General features: G+C 42.7%; 1 protein-coding gene across 2 annotated transcripts in view; it reads right to left on the reverse strand.

Annotated features, from left to right (window-relative positions):
* The window catches only part of ELK3 (ETS transcription factor ELK3), a 41,510-nt gene extending 32,700 nt beyond the window's left edge, over positions 1-8,810 (reverse strand). The window contains exon 1 of one of the 2 annotated variants that reach the window (XM_054224758.1): positions 8,374-8,810. The gene's annotated coding sequence lies outside the window, so the exon portion shown is untranslated. The remainder of the gene's footprint in view (positions 1-8,373) is intronic. The other variant, XM_054224750.1, reaches the window with a different exon arrangement.
* Positions 8,811-15,105: the final 6,295 nt, after the last annotated feature.

Genomic DNA, 15,105 nt, shown 5'->3' on the forward strand with positions numbered 1-15,105 from the left:
AAAGTTCTGATATGCATATTTAGCATGTGCTAAGCTAAACTGAAACCCAATTAAAAGATTCTTATCTTCTGACATTATTCACTTGTCTACTACGCCAACAAGAACCTGAAGGTCACACCTACACATTTCCCCTAACATGGTTCATCAAATAGTAGAATACCCAGCAGAATGTATCATAAAATACACAAGATTTCATCCAACAGAAGATCTGGTTGTTACTCTCCTGTACTGTGTCCTGTGTACTTAAACTAATTCCCACGGCTGTTGCAAACTACGAAGGAGAGACAAATGGGACACTATTTCAATGATTACAGCAAATTCTGCTCTATACGAAGTGCCTAGGTTGCCTGTTTAGAAGTGACATCAATACACCAACTGGTTTGTTAGTGTCTCCACTGCTCAGGATACGTTAACAGCCACGATTTTGAGTAGTACGTGAAATCCTGCATGAGATTCCACGTTTCAGTAAGACTCAAAGACACTACCCCCTCTCCTCAACTTGGATGAGACTGCACAGTTAGTTTTATTGTACCCTACTCCCGGGGAATCAATCCAGCCTTGATACTGCTCTGTTTGGAACCATTTGCATGGCAGAGCTTCAGTACTGAAGCAGCAGTAGCGAAGGAGTGCCGCAGTCATACTTTCTATACCAGCCCTATTCCACACTCACAGTTTGTTAAACTAACCACACACGCCAGTTGCTCTGAGTCTGCTCTGAGTCACCAGACTTCACAGAGGTCTATATCTAGAATCTAAACCCACATTCCCATCTCAGCTATATTAGCGTAGCATGGAAGAAATTCTCTGAAGGTAGTCAACTTTCTCCAGATTTCGCTGAGAGAGCTGCAATAGGAATTTGTTCTTATTTTCTAAATGCTTTTTAAAGTTTGTCTCTTCACATGAATTACTGTTAATTGCTGGGAAGAGATAATAGTGGTACTTGAGTCTATAAACTTTTTGTTTGTGCTGTATTGTGACTTGATACAACAGAGGCCACTCAGCATTACCACAATATAAACATTTAAAACCAACAACACTCATTAGCATCCTTCCCAAAAAGCTTGAACTGAAATACAGCAGATCAATTTTCTTCATATCATAAAAAAAAAAGATGAAGAAATATACAGAGATACAGTAAAGAGGTGCTGTCACCACATTAGAGGCAAATGGATGCGTAATAGAAATCTGTTTTCCAGATGATCTGTCAGCTGTTTTGCAAAATGAGGATGGGAAACTTATAGGAGGACATTTGATTAAAAACATTTAGATTCTTTAAGTAAAGTACATAATCCAAATCTACTCTTTTTTGTACAACCGCAAAAGCATATTTTACACAAACTTCTCTGCTTGTTCACTAATATTTTTAGAGAAAGAGCCACCTTGTAAAATTGTATTAACAGGACTTAATACTTGAGTTAGTGCTTAGAATGCTTTTACCAATTTTGAATAATTGGTAGGAATCATAAAAATGACAACCAAATTATTCATTACATAATTTAAAAACAGCTAAAACTAAAAGACAACGTGTAAGATGTACGTTTTCCTCTCCTAGTACCTCAAATGATCTTCAAGTTAGGATCCACAAAATAAAAAAAATGTGGATTTAAAGCTAAAGCTTTAAAATCTACTTTAAAGCTGAAGAAACTAAGACGGGGTTGTTTTCATGAGAGCCAAAACACATTAATATGTACTAATCACTATTTGCTAAGATTATCCAAGCCATATTCTGTCTTCAAATACTGAATAGTAAATTGGCAAGCGGAGACACAAACGTGATTGAAAAGACTCCTTGAAATGGGTCCGGGGGAAGCCATAGAATGGGCAGTACCTTTCACATGCTGCTGACACTGCAAAATTTAGAGCAAAGCTAGAGGACACTTGCACAGAGCAAGCAAGAGCTACTCCAATGCCTTAGTTACATTCAGGCCAAGCAAGCATTTAAATGTTTGCAACATGCAGTTAGTCTCACTGCACTGAAGAAGTGCTGACACACTCAAAAATAAATACATGCCTAAGTGCTTCAGAAGATGAAAACAAAGTAAGTTTGTGGCTTCCTACAGAAATTCTTTTCCTGAAGAGCCTGAGCTGTATCTGACCACTCAGACATAGACAGAGCACACGGTATAGCACTTAGAAACCTTTACGTAGTTGATTGACGTTTATCTTAAAAGTTCATAGGTGTCATCATACAGGTGAGCAGTCTTCAACATGTGGCCCACGCGTGCAGGGGTCAATGGATTCCTCCCGAAGGAGAGGCAGAAGTGCCCCAGTACTACTAGAGTAGGCTCAGCTGCAACACAGACATCTGCACAACTGCCCAAAAATAATTATGGGTCCACAGATACGAAAAGGACAAACCTCACTGCTCTAGATAATCACTGCAATGCTACTGGAGCAAGCAGGCCAAAATCAGACGTGGTGCTGGTAACTGTAACTCCATGGGAGTAAAAAAGTGTAATTTTCAGCTGAGTTGTATCTGCCTAGGGCATGGCAAAATTTGGCCTCCGATGTTCTCAACTGTAATATAACTTTAAAATAATTACTTAAATATATTTAGTCATTCAGTACTCTGTAAGATACCGACCATGAATTACACTGATGAAGCAGATCAACAATTCCAGGGCACTTTTTGGTACTGCAAGAACTACCACAGTATTCATACAAAATTTAAAATGCAAAATGACTATACAGTTATCAACTGGCATTTAATCAGCTGGCAGGTAGTGCCTTAGTGGTATTTTCATATCAATGCTCATGGCAGGTATTTTCTTTAGTTTTTATTTTCAGAAAAGCAGCAACTCTCCTTCAAAGAGTTTTTGAATTAAAATCCACTCTTAACAGCAAACCCTTAAGCATTTGAATTCTGATATAATTACTGGCATATAAAACCACGAGTTAAAGAAAGTTTTAAGGACAAAGATGAGTATTCTTTCTGTGAAGTGCACAGATAAGATGTACTTCATCTGCTTTGTTTCCATACATGCAGCCCTGTATTTTGCAGCGCGGTGAGCTGGACTTCCTGTACCTACACCTTGACATTCGCCTCAAAATCATGACTAAGTCTTTAATCATTCATTATTCACCAAAATACTTCAACATGAGAATACACATATTCAGTCTTTCAAGAGCTCTCAACAGCCTCCAGAATATTAGCTGATTCATTTAACAAGCCACAGGCCAAGTAAACATCTGTCTAATGATTCAAGACTCTGAGATTCCCTATTGTGGGAAACTCCGAGGAGAAAGCCACGGTGAATCAGTCCGAGGATACACAGTACAACATGATTTTCAAAGGCCCGTAAGTGACAGCCGGTTGCATGAACCATTGGGTGTGGTTACGAAAGATACACAGCAGCTCAAACCCAACTCTACTCTTTGAAATTGGCCCAGGCTAACAGTGTCCTATAATCAGTGTCACAGCTCTAAGATGGATTCAAGCAGCAGCATCCGTGAATGCTGCACATTGGAGCCGCTGCCACCAGAAGAAAACCATGGACTCATAAATAGTCTGAATTGCACAAGTGAGTCCAACCTGCCATATCTGTGTGGGAAGTACCAGCAAAGAACGGACAAATTAGCTATCTTATTTAGTACTATGACAGAGAACCACTCACAGATAACTGTAACTACACAAGCATACAAATTTTGTATGAGATCACCAAGATAAACCAGCTAAAATAATTTTTTTACAAATACATGCATCACAAATATGTTGGTCCTCCCAGCCTCATCCCACTCTCACTTATCTTTAGTAGCCAAATGACTTTTTATTTCAGCATCTATTTCTTTCCTTTGATTTTCTGAAGCAACATGTTCTTATGTGATTGCATTCCCGAGGCAAAGATTTGTATTTCCTATAACAGCTGATGGACCTCAGTGTCCCCAAGTATTATATATACCTATCTTCCTACACATACGACCCTCAGAGCAAGCAACAAGCTCCATGCACCTTGGTGAACCCACGAAATTACTTTCATTCTGCGCCAAGTCCTCCAGTACTTTTTTTTTTTTTTTTAAACTACAGTAGATTTCAGCTTCAGTTCTATTAAGTCACTTGAGCTGTAATACCTTCCCATAAGAACCCCTCTACCATAACACACTCTGAAGCTGGCCTCCATCCCAAGAAGGGCATTACAATGAGAAGGTAAGGTTTACATAATTGGACTTCATACACAGCAAAGGGGAATACTCCAGTCTTTGGAGTGAGACACTTGATTTGTTTTCATGATCTAAGTTTAATGCAATAACATTAAGTAACAGGGGCAAAGAACCACCGGGAATCAGTAAGCAGTGAGAACTGCTAATGAATAAAACAAAACAGATACTTGTTTCTACATATGAAAGGATCCATGTAGGCAGTGGTTTACAAACACAGTTACAAATAAGGCTGTAGCTGAGTTTTCCCCCTGAGATTGTGTTGCTTATTTCAGCTGTTGCATCCAGGTGGAGTTGGTAATATTGGAAAGGATATAAGCCTGTAGGCTTTTCCCTTTTTAGGAACAACTGATGGAGGCGATTTGGAAAATCAATATACAAGCAAATCTGGTAATATCTCATCCCGGATAGTACGTGTTCTTCTCACATGCTTTATATTTCATAAATTAAAACACGTAAAGAATAAAATCATACTTACAGTGAAAACACCTTTAGGACTTTTTTATTATTTGAGTGGAAACCATCATGCACTATCTGATATTTGGATTTTTGCACTGTTCTAAACAGAAATGTTGTATTTTTAACACATCTATGGATTATTTCTCATTTACTCTTTGAACTATACAGAACACACAACCGATACACTACTACTACTACATCTGTTTTTCTAGGAGGACATCAAGATGTTTTTACTTACGCTGAGTGAATACAATATACGAAATTTATACAGTGTAGATAGACTATATTTATCTGTATGTATGAATGTGTGTGCTTCATCTACACTTGTCAAAGTTTAGGCTGGGCCAGCCACTAAACGAACGACAGATGTTCTCTGTTAACCGCTCTCCCTTCCCAAAAGGGTAAGGGAGAGAGAATAAGGGAGAGGGAATTATGGGCTGAAAAAAAACCTAGAACAGCTATAATGAAATATTAACAACAAAAAAAAAAAGTTAATAATATTACTAAGAAAATAATGAAACATATACAAATATATACAAAACCAAATATGAAGCTCCCAGGATGACGATCATGTCACTGGCAAGTACTGGGACAGGACTCAACGGTAGGTGGGAACTGGATTCGGGAAGGCACAGATCGGGATCAAAGGCAGAAGAACGGACAGAGTCCTCCTCAGATGCCAGCCATCAAAGAAAAGAGAGTTAACCCCTTTGGTCCCTCAGCTTTATACTCAGCATGATGCTCATGGGATGGAATACCCTGTTAGTCAGTTTTGGGTCACCTGTCCTGTCCACTGCTCCCCGCAGGTGCAGCCCCTCTATGCTCTTCCACTTCCGAGCCTCCAACGTGGTACGTAACAAAGTTAGCTGACCTTGGTTGTTACGGGAATAAGTAAAAGCAAGAGTCTCGCTGCATACCATTCCTTGGTATTAACTATAAACATCAGACCTTATCACTCTGGGGACAGACACTGTCTGAAAAACACACCGTTAATTTCAAGGAGTGTAGTCAGTTAAGAGGAGACTTCACTGAAAAGTAAAATTACTGAAAAGAAAATTGCTTTTGTTCTCTCTCAAACCAGGACAACACTGCTTCAGCAGATGGCACAGTGAAATTCCAGCAATATTTAATGCAATAAGTGGACAATTTAGTGTCCATATTTCAAAGAGAGATAATAAGAGCTAGGGAACACTCTTCAGTAAGGGTTTTGGTGTTGTACACCACACTACCCGTTCCATAATATATTCAACAGATTTTTTTACCATTATGCCCAGTAATGCACCTCTGTCTCTAAAATTTAGACTTTTACAAAAGAAATAAAACGCCCAAACCAGAAAACAGCTTTCACTACCTGATGACTACAGTTTACTGAAACAGACATCAGGCATTTTCTGTTTTACATACTATTCTAAAAATTCTTCTCTGCCCAACTAAGACAACAAGAGGCGTCTGTGTCTGCAGATCGTATCACTAATCCACTAAGAAAAGTCCTCTGTAAAGTGATGTTCATGAAGAACTTTTCTGTGCAGCGTGGACATAGGAAGTACAGGAAACACTGAAGATCCTCAAAGGTAAACACGTGGTATACTGCAGTTAGTTCTCCATCCAAGTACTACTTTTTTTTCCACAATATTTGCTATTTAATGCTATCACTTGGTAATTTAACTAAGAAGCTAAGTGTTACTTCCTATTACATGCAATTTTATTCACATTTTTTGACATTTCTTGGAAGTTAAAACCCACTTGCAAGCAAGACTCCATTTTCTTTGTTTGCTCCAGGCTTTTTTTGCAAAAAGTCGTTAACTTCTAATTTAAATTAAAGATCAGCAGGGCACGGCAAAAATCTTTCGAATTCTGAACACAGACTTTTTTCATGACCACTATGAAAATAAATCATGACAAAATAATTATACAAGCCACTAAGTGATATGTACAAAATAAATGTCACTTGGAAATTAAACGTGTAAAGCACCAATACAGCAAGCTTATGGGAATGAATATACTTTTCAAACGTGCCCATCACCTCAGTATCTTAACACAAGAGTCTTTTAACCACGTAATTACATACGATTGGCAATGATGCACAGAACCTGCTTACTGTAACACAGCCTTCTGTGTACCCCGTTTCTGCACTTCGCCCTACGAAACTATTTATGCATAAATGACATTTAATCTGAAATAATCGAAAAGTCTGTATGAGCAAAATGTTAAGACGAACCATGACTTTCTGCTTGAAATGAAATGAAACCATTGACTTTTGAAGTTGGGAGTCCGCATGACCGAAAAGATGCTGCATTGTATAAACCTGTCTTAGCGCTACACCCCTAAGTAAATAAAGATGTAAGTTGTCTCCCTTTCAACTGCAATGTTAGAAAGGCTGACAGGGCTCCACAAAACCCTCCTGTGTTAGAGAACGGAAACTCCTAATGAGATTAGTTGGTGTGTGTGCAGACATTACTTAGCCATGACTAAATGGGCTCTCTTCCTGCAGCCAGTGGAAAATTCAGGGAACTTTTTCCCCCTGCAGCATCAGAGTCTCTCTAACCTTCAGCAAAGCCAGATCCAAAAACAACTCTCCACTTTCTCTCCCTTTCTCTCTCTCTCCTTTTTTTTTTTTTTTTCCTTCCCTTACAAACATTTTTAGTGTTTTTTCGGTTGGTCGTGGAAACTCTCCACGTCGGCCAAGGGGTCTTGGGGTGGCTGAGAAAATGGGGGGGGGGGGGGGGGGGGGAGGAGGGCCGGGGCGAACGCCGAAGACTACAAAGGAAACTGTATAAAAAAAAAAAAAAAAAAAGAGCAAATATATAAACCTGAGAGGGAGAAAACCACAGAGTTTCTTTGTGAGCTGCAGTGACTCATTTTCAAGATGTTGTCTGCTGCCAGTTTCAAACCGGAAGCGCATGGCAATTAGTCTTGCTGTTTCCAGACAAGCCAGAAACTCTCCCGACACTTTTTTTTTTTTTTTTGCCTTTTTAAAGCCCCTTCTGCAGTTTCTGCAGGAGACTTCCCTTCCCCCCCCCCCCCCTCCAACTCCCCCCTCCGCCCGCGGCCTCGCAGCGGCGCCGGGGACCCCGCGGCGCCCCCCGCCGCCCTGACAGGCACCCGGGCGGCCCCCGCCGCCCCAGTCGCCGTTATCGTGACACGCTGCTCGCAGGGGACAGGCCCGGGCAGCCGGACACGGCCGGACTGGGGGTGCTGGTGGGGAGGCAGGATACGACCCGGCACCGCCGAGGGGGCTGCGGGGTGAGAGAGGTCCCAGAGCTCCCCCCGACCCGCTGCGCCCTGTCAGGCAGCGACCCCCTCCCGGCCCTGCCTTTCCTCACACCCCGGACCCCGCACACGCTCCGTCCACTCACCGACACCCACGGCTCTCGGGGGGCGGCGGGGCCCCCGAGGCGACCCTCGACCGGGCCGGGGGACTCCCTGAGGCGGCGGGAGCCCCCTGAGGCGGCAGGAGCCCCCTCAGCGCCCCCCGCCCTCCAACCGCCGCTCCCCAACCGCCGCCCCCTGCCCTCCTTACGGCCGCGCTGGCCGGGCCCGGCCCCAGGGCAGGACCCCCGGCGCCGTGCGGGGCTCCGAGCCCCCCCGATGTCCCCCCTCCCCCGGCCGCTCCTCACCTCCAGCCCGCGGTTCTGCCCCGCCGCGTCCCTCCCCGCCGCTGCCCCACCAACGAGTTGGGGGCGTGGGGGCGCGCCGGCCTCCCCGAAGCCCCCGAAACTTCGCAGGAGCCGGGGCCGGCGCCACAGCACTTGTACCTACCCAGAGCCTGAGAGGGACTTTTCCGCTCCCTCCTGGTACTTTAGAGGGAGCTGGGTGAAATCCCCTGGTTCTCCATGCTGACAGTCTTCTGCAGGCGCTCTGTTGCTCTTGCAATGAGATCCTGATTTTTCCCCCCCTTTTTTTTCTTTTTTTTTTTTTTCCTTCTCGTGTGTGTGTGTGTGCGCCCGTGTGCGGGAGCGAGCAGGAAGTCAGCGCAGTCAGACAGCGAGCCGGCTCACTTCCTCCCCTGCACTATTCCCCAGGCGCTTCGCCGTCTGTGTAAACAGGCTTTTCCTCCCCTCGCCCCTCGCCACGGCCGCCGATGCGCGGCATGGCCGCGGCGCAAGGCACGCACATCGGCCCGGCGGGCGGTCAGCGGCACCTCCGCCACCTCGCAGGGAGCTCCCGCCGGCTCCCCCGACCTCCACCTCTTCCTGTGCTACACCCCTGGGGAGGAGCTTCCCGCCCGCCCCGGGCCGCGAGGTGCCGTGGCCGAAACCCACCCGTGGCCGTGGGGAGACGCTTACGGAGGGTTTAAGGGGGGGGGGGTGGCGAGGGGCCTCGGCGAGGCGCTGGCCCTGGGAGAGGCGCCTGCCGCCGTCCCCCTCGGACCGGGGGCTGTGGGGCGGCGGCGAAGCGCTGGGAGCCCCCGCTTTGGGCCGGGGGCGTGAGGGGTTGGCGGTGTTGGGGGGTAGCTCGCTGGCTTGCTGCCTTCCCAAAGGTGCCCCCTTTGCCACCGGCCTTCCCGAGCCGGACCTCAGACGGGCAGCGAGACACCCAAACGGTGTTCGGTCACGAACGGTGTTCAACGTGACACGGCCAACGTAAACTGAGATTCAAAGTCAAGGGGCGCTCAAATCGTCAAATCTGAGGTGGATCTTCCAGCTCGACGTCCTATCTTACAGACAGGCCACCGGTAGTTTGCTGACTGGGATTTAGGTTTCGACCTCCCAGCTGTAGACCTCCGTCCTAAAGTGTTGGTTTGGACTTACTGAAAGAGGTGCATTTCCAGTGTTTGGAGTTTACATCCTTTATGTCTCTTTCTTGTGTATCATATATCTGAATTGTACCATCTATTTCTAACTTCATTTGGAAATTCTCCGACTGAGCGACATTACTCAGACTGAGCGACATTATCTTCTGTCTGCCCAGTGCGCCAGTGATGCTCAACGCATAATACTTCCAAATCAATACTGCTCTGCTATTTCTTTTAATAGTCACAAGATTTATCGTTCCAGCACAATAACTGCAGTTCAGAATGTGCTTGACGCGCAATGACACAGAAGCTATGGTTATTTTTTATCACTCTATTGGGTTGTTGCCTACGATGTTATTGGGAACAAAAGTATGCTTTGATGGAATTAAAAGGATCGTCACAGTTGGCCACTGTTAGTCAATAGCATCCGAACAGCTGGCGGTGAGCAAATTGTGAGTCTCTTGCAGAAGTCCGTCAGGTTTCTTCCTTCTCATCTTCTAACGTGCCATGGGAGAGCAAGAATAACACGGTACTGGCACACCAAATTACGTAACTTTGTTATTTTCCTCAAATAATTCCCTTTTAGAAATCATTCTGAATTTTAGAATACAGATGAGAGGACTGGTAAATCCTCATTTTGTGTTTCCCAAATAAAGAAGCATTAAAAGGTTTAACTTGAGATAGTATATTTCCTAGATTAAAATACGCAGTGGATGAAATCCTCGCTGCAAGTGTTAGTTTAAGTCACTAGGATGCAGGAATCAAGCTATGTTTGGGAACTACAACTGAAGATCTGGTTTTGCAAAACCAGGGCAGCTGGAGAAGCTTTTATGGTGCCAATATGCAACGTTGGACTGGCAGCTGGGGGTACCAGCATTCATATATTTGTCTTTCATACGTACCATACATTTGTCTTTCATCGATTTTGAGAACAAGAGATGAAGCAGAGATGTTCCAGAGCTGCCTTGACCAGTTAGTGGTGTGGAGATCTGAGAGAACAAATTCCCAAAACCAGTAGACCTTCTTTCCTTTTACAAAAAGTAAATAAAAAGATGTCTTTAGAAATGTTTAAAAAATAAAATGTTTCTTTTATTTACTATACTGTAACTTGGTTGACAGCACTAGAATTTTTTTTTTTACAGCTCCTGTCCTTTTTTCGTCTAGATAGTGAGGTAGAAACCTAAATAAAGCTTCCGTGCTGGAGGCGGGATGGCCACTCGATGAGGGCTCTTCATTTTACCCTACGGATGGTGGAGAAGAAAGTGCGTAACTTGTTTAATGGAATAAAGCCACCAGGATATGTTGGAAACACGAGGAATTCAGAAAGCTCTGCTGGAAGTGGAAGAAAATGGGAGCTTTTGGCCAGGGCTAGCTACTGATTCTAGCACTGTGGATGTCATTGGGAAAATATTTTTGGAAAATACATCTATGTGCTTGATAAAAACACTGTGCTTTACAAAATGGTTGCTGAAACTCTCTCATCCACAATATCTGCCTTGCTAAATTAGTCTAGGCTTATAGTTATCCTTAAGGATTATCTGATGCAAAAATACAAGATGGTGAATGAGAAAAATTGCATGTTTGTATTGTGTAGGAGCTTTTTTCTTCTGAAAAAGCAATTCCACTCAAAACCTGTAATGGTCATAAAAATGCTAGTTATGTTTTTAGTTGAGTCTCTAGTGAACGTCTGTGTCTCGATTCGCATCCATTCATCGGCACATATTATCATTACAACTGTTAATTATAAAGCCTGAATCCTGTCCTCAAGCTGTGAAGATTTGGGGTTTTAGCTTTGGAAGTTCCCTGCTCAGAGCTGGTCCAGACAACAGCTGTCGCGCTTGTAAAGGACTAAGGGTAACTAGAGACGGCTCCCCTTCGACCAGTAAGGCAGGTTACCGCTGCTGAAAGTCCTCATCTAATGGCTTCAGGCGATCCTTGAGCAAACATATGCACCCGGGATGTCTCTGTGTCCTGTTTATCTAGGGATAGTGCAGTCTGTAAAAGAGCCCGCATTTATAAACCTGTCCTGTTGAAAAAATTGCCCCAAAGCATTCCTAAGTATAGTGACTGTAATTCTGCCTCATTTTGATTAGATTACATCAATTAAGAAACCAGGCTTTGTCTGTCCTTTCAGATTGTTTCTACTGTATTTTTAAACTGTTCATAAATCTCATGTGCTGCTGTAATTAACCAATGTAAAAGAAGGAAACAAAAAAATAAAGGTACGTTCGCTGTGCTCCAGATCTCTGTTGAAGCTCTTCAGGCTGAGGCACATGTCTGTGTTGGTCTAGGTGTCAGTCTAATTTCACTCCGAGCCTTGAGTCCCACTGTAATTAAATTATTACATGAAATTAAATAATTGTAATGTCGCTTTGCGGTACACAATTTTCCTTAAATGTACATAGATGCTTATAATCATGTGTAATTATCAAGAACAAAGTTGAAAGCAGTTGGAAATAATTGTAGTCTCATTTAATATTTTAATTGCTAATATATTTAATGAATGCTTACATTGTTTCACCCTCTCTAAACATTTTGTATTTCTTTCTAGATTACAGGCTCTATAGTGAAGAGGCTTCAAATTTGCATCTGCCTTTATGACAACTAACACAATAGGTTCTGTGGGAGAATCACTCGTAACCATTCTTCTCTCTTATTTTCTAGTAATTCTAGCTTGAATAACCACCTGCCAGGTTACAGGGGGATTTCCAGGGGATTTTGGAAAGTGGGTATATAGAAACTAATTACCTGAGTTTGGAATGACAGCCTAATTCGTGTAGGATTCTTGGTTGCCCTTCACAACATACTATTTAAATGCCTTGCAAGTGTTGCATCAATATTGATGAATGTTCCTCTAGCAGGTTCGGCTTTTCTCTTCCACACTTTCCCGGAGCTGGACAAACATGGGCTTCAGAGCCAACAACTTCATTATTGCAAAAAGTCCCGGGGGATCCATACCACTCACAAAGTGGTCAGGTCCTCAGTTTTATCTCATCTCGCAGGCAGCTTCACTGGCAAGAGAAATGCTGTCTGCAATACTGTCCAGTGCTACCTCCAGGGTGTAACACCAACCCAAACCCACGGAAACTCAGATGATTGGACTGCACATTGTTCCTCGGCAAGCATTATTTCTTCCTGGGCTTTTTGCTGAGCAGCCTAGAGTAAAATTGTGAGCTTTAGAAAAGGTTTTAGATGGCAGACATTGACAAAACTGTGTGCGCTGCTGAGAAACCTCTTGTTCAAATTTGGATCAGATTAGTGGGAAAAATAATTGCTTGCCATCAACAAAAGGTCCGGAATCTCATGCCACATGTTCTGGAACAAAGGAATTCTGGAAGTTTTAACCTAAAATGTTTCCTGTCAGAGGCAGGAGAAGGACTAAGTGCTTCTTCCCACCATGAAACACGTATACTGTGCAGATGGTAGGACTTCAGCAAAGAAGCAGGAGCTTTTTCCCTCCTCCCAGGGACTTCTTTTTCCCTTGGGGAGCATGTTCCAGTCTCTCATGCCAGAGGCTGTGAATGACAATTACTGCTGGGTTGCAATTAGAAATCTGCCTTCAGTCTTAAGGCAACGATGTTTTAGAGACCCCAAGGTTTTCTCCTCCTCCCCTACCCACCCACGGAAGGCTGCGGTGCTTGATCAGGAAGGAATGTTTAGGGAAAATGACTGCTTTTAAACTCTTCTTCCTTTGGCACTTTTTTTTTGCTTTCCTAAATGTTTTGCTTTCCCTGTATGTTGTTGTGGCAGAAAGCACATGACCCAACACGTTTTGATTAAAAGCATCACTTGCGTGTACGATTTCATTAGGTTTGCCTTCTTAGTGAAAGATTTATAAAGAATTACCTCCTGTGTGCAGTGTAATTGCACTATGTGCCTATGATTTTTTTTTGTCATTTCAGGAATGTCATGTTGCTGTGTGTTGAAAGAGCCTATAGCACCTAAACAAGCAACCCAGGAACACAGGGAAAGAGGATTCCAAGAATCTTTGAATAACCGTGAGGTCTAATCTAACTGCAAAGATTAACTATTTCAGAGGTCACTGTGCTTCTTAAATCTTTCAATCTGTTCTACTGCAATTTCTTTTCCAGACTAATTAATTAAAGGTCTGAGCTAGAACTTTAGTTGCATTTTATTGGTCTCTTTTTTCTTTTTTTTTTTCCTCATCTCCCATCTGTCTATTTTATTCTAACCGAGCCTCTAAATATAACTTAACCAAGGTAGCTCTACCGCCAAATATCACCATAGCATCTGAATATAATTAAACTGTTTTTACTGTTCTCAAATGCTTTTGGTCGAATGGAGCGCAACTCACTGCCACTTCTGCTCAGCCCACACTAATTCCAATATTTTTAGATGACGAATGGAATTGCGCAGATTTTATCTTCAACATGTGACCTTATAGCTTGTATGTTTCCCAGTATGACACACGCTTTGGGAGACATTTCTACTTAACCATTTTCAGTTAGGTGCAATTGTTTCTCTTCTAATTACTGTGTATTTGATTATGATGTTCCAATGATTGTATTATCGTGTTTGTAGTTACAAAGTTATCTTGGTTATGTGCATTTTCTAATGAAATAATTAATGTTTTCTTAAAGCCCTCCCTGTCCTCATACTCCATAGCTATAATTATAAACCTCATATAAAAGACACTTTGGAAAAGCAAATAAATCTTCAAAATATCTTGGATTTTTAAAGTCAAAACTAACCCCTTAACCAGTCATTGGTGCAGACCATAAAGTATACATGTGTTATGTGTTTCTTACGGGAATTGACTGCTATTAAGTTATAGCTGCCTTTTGCTTGTAAGAAAATCCTTTTTCGAAGTCATATTACACAAAAAAAGTTTAAAACTGAATGTGTCTTAATACCTTTACCTTACATGTGCATGTGCACTCATTTTTTATTGATGTACAGTAAAGGAGAGAGACTTCAGAAAACAATTCCAAGCGTGTAAGTTAGGACCCTGCCATGAATGATCCGGAGGTGCCTGCTTCTCTCTGCTGACTACACGGGGATCCTGGGAAGTCTCCCCAGCTAACACAGCTGCCCAAATTAGGTGCTTAGAATGAGAAGACATAAATACCCCTTAGATTCATATTCTGCCTTCGATATGACTAAAACATGGAATTCCTCTTCAGTTGTCTATGAGGGGATTGTATTCAGAGGGTTTTTGTGAAATACAGGTACAAAAAGCTTTCAGTGTAGACATACTCTTATCTAAGTCATTTAAAAGTCACAGCATTCTGATCCTTCTATAAACTCAAGTAATGTAAGCTTGCAATGCAAGCTTGTTCCTCAAAAAAATTCCAGTTCTTGCATCTTTCATTTTTTTGTTGCTCTGTATTATTTCAGGACTGCTATCCTGCCTGTACCTTAAATGGATACACATTGAAAATCTGATACCCGTTTGCCTGTCTAATAATTTTTTATCACATACTAGCGATAGTCACTGTTCTAACACAAATATTGCCTTGGCTGTTGTTCTGCACTCTTGACTGGATGTTATGAAGAGATGCCACATTTTCATGGAAAGCTTTTTTGATGCGAACTATAGGCTCCTTCGTAACCAGACTTAGCAAAAGAGCATAAACACCATCCTAAGTCCACGCTTATTAAAGACGTTCTTAAGAGCTAACCATGTACTCTTCTGTTGTGCTTGATACAAAATAAGTTCAAGCAACCACAAACCTCTGGGAACGGCTAACGTGGCCATATCCTACCATTGACACCAAACAATGAAGGACAGCTGC

The sequence above is a fragment of the Rissa tridactyla genome, chromosome 1, assembly GCF_028500815.1.
Source record: "Rissa tridactyla isolate bRisTri1 chromosome 1, bRisTri1.patW.cur.20221130, whole genome shotgun sequence".
Classification (NCBI taxonomy): Eukaryota; Metazoa; Chordata; class Aves; order Charadriiformes; family Laridae; genus Rissa; species Rissa tridactyla.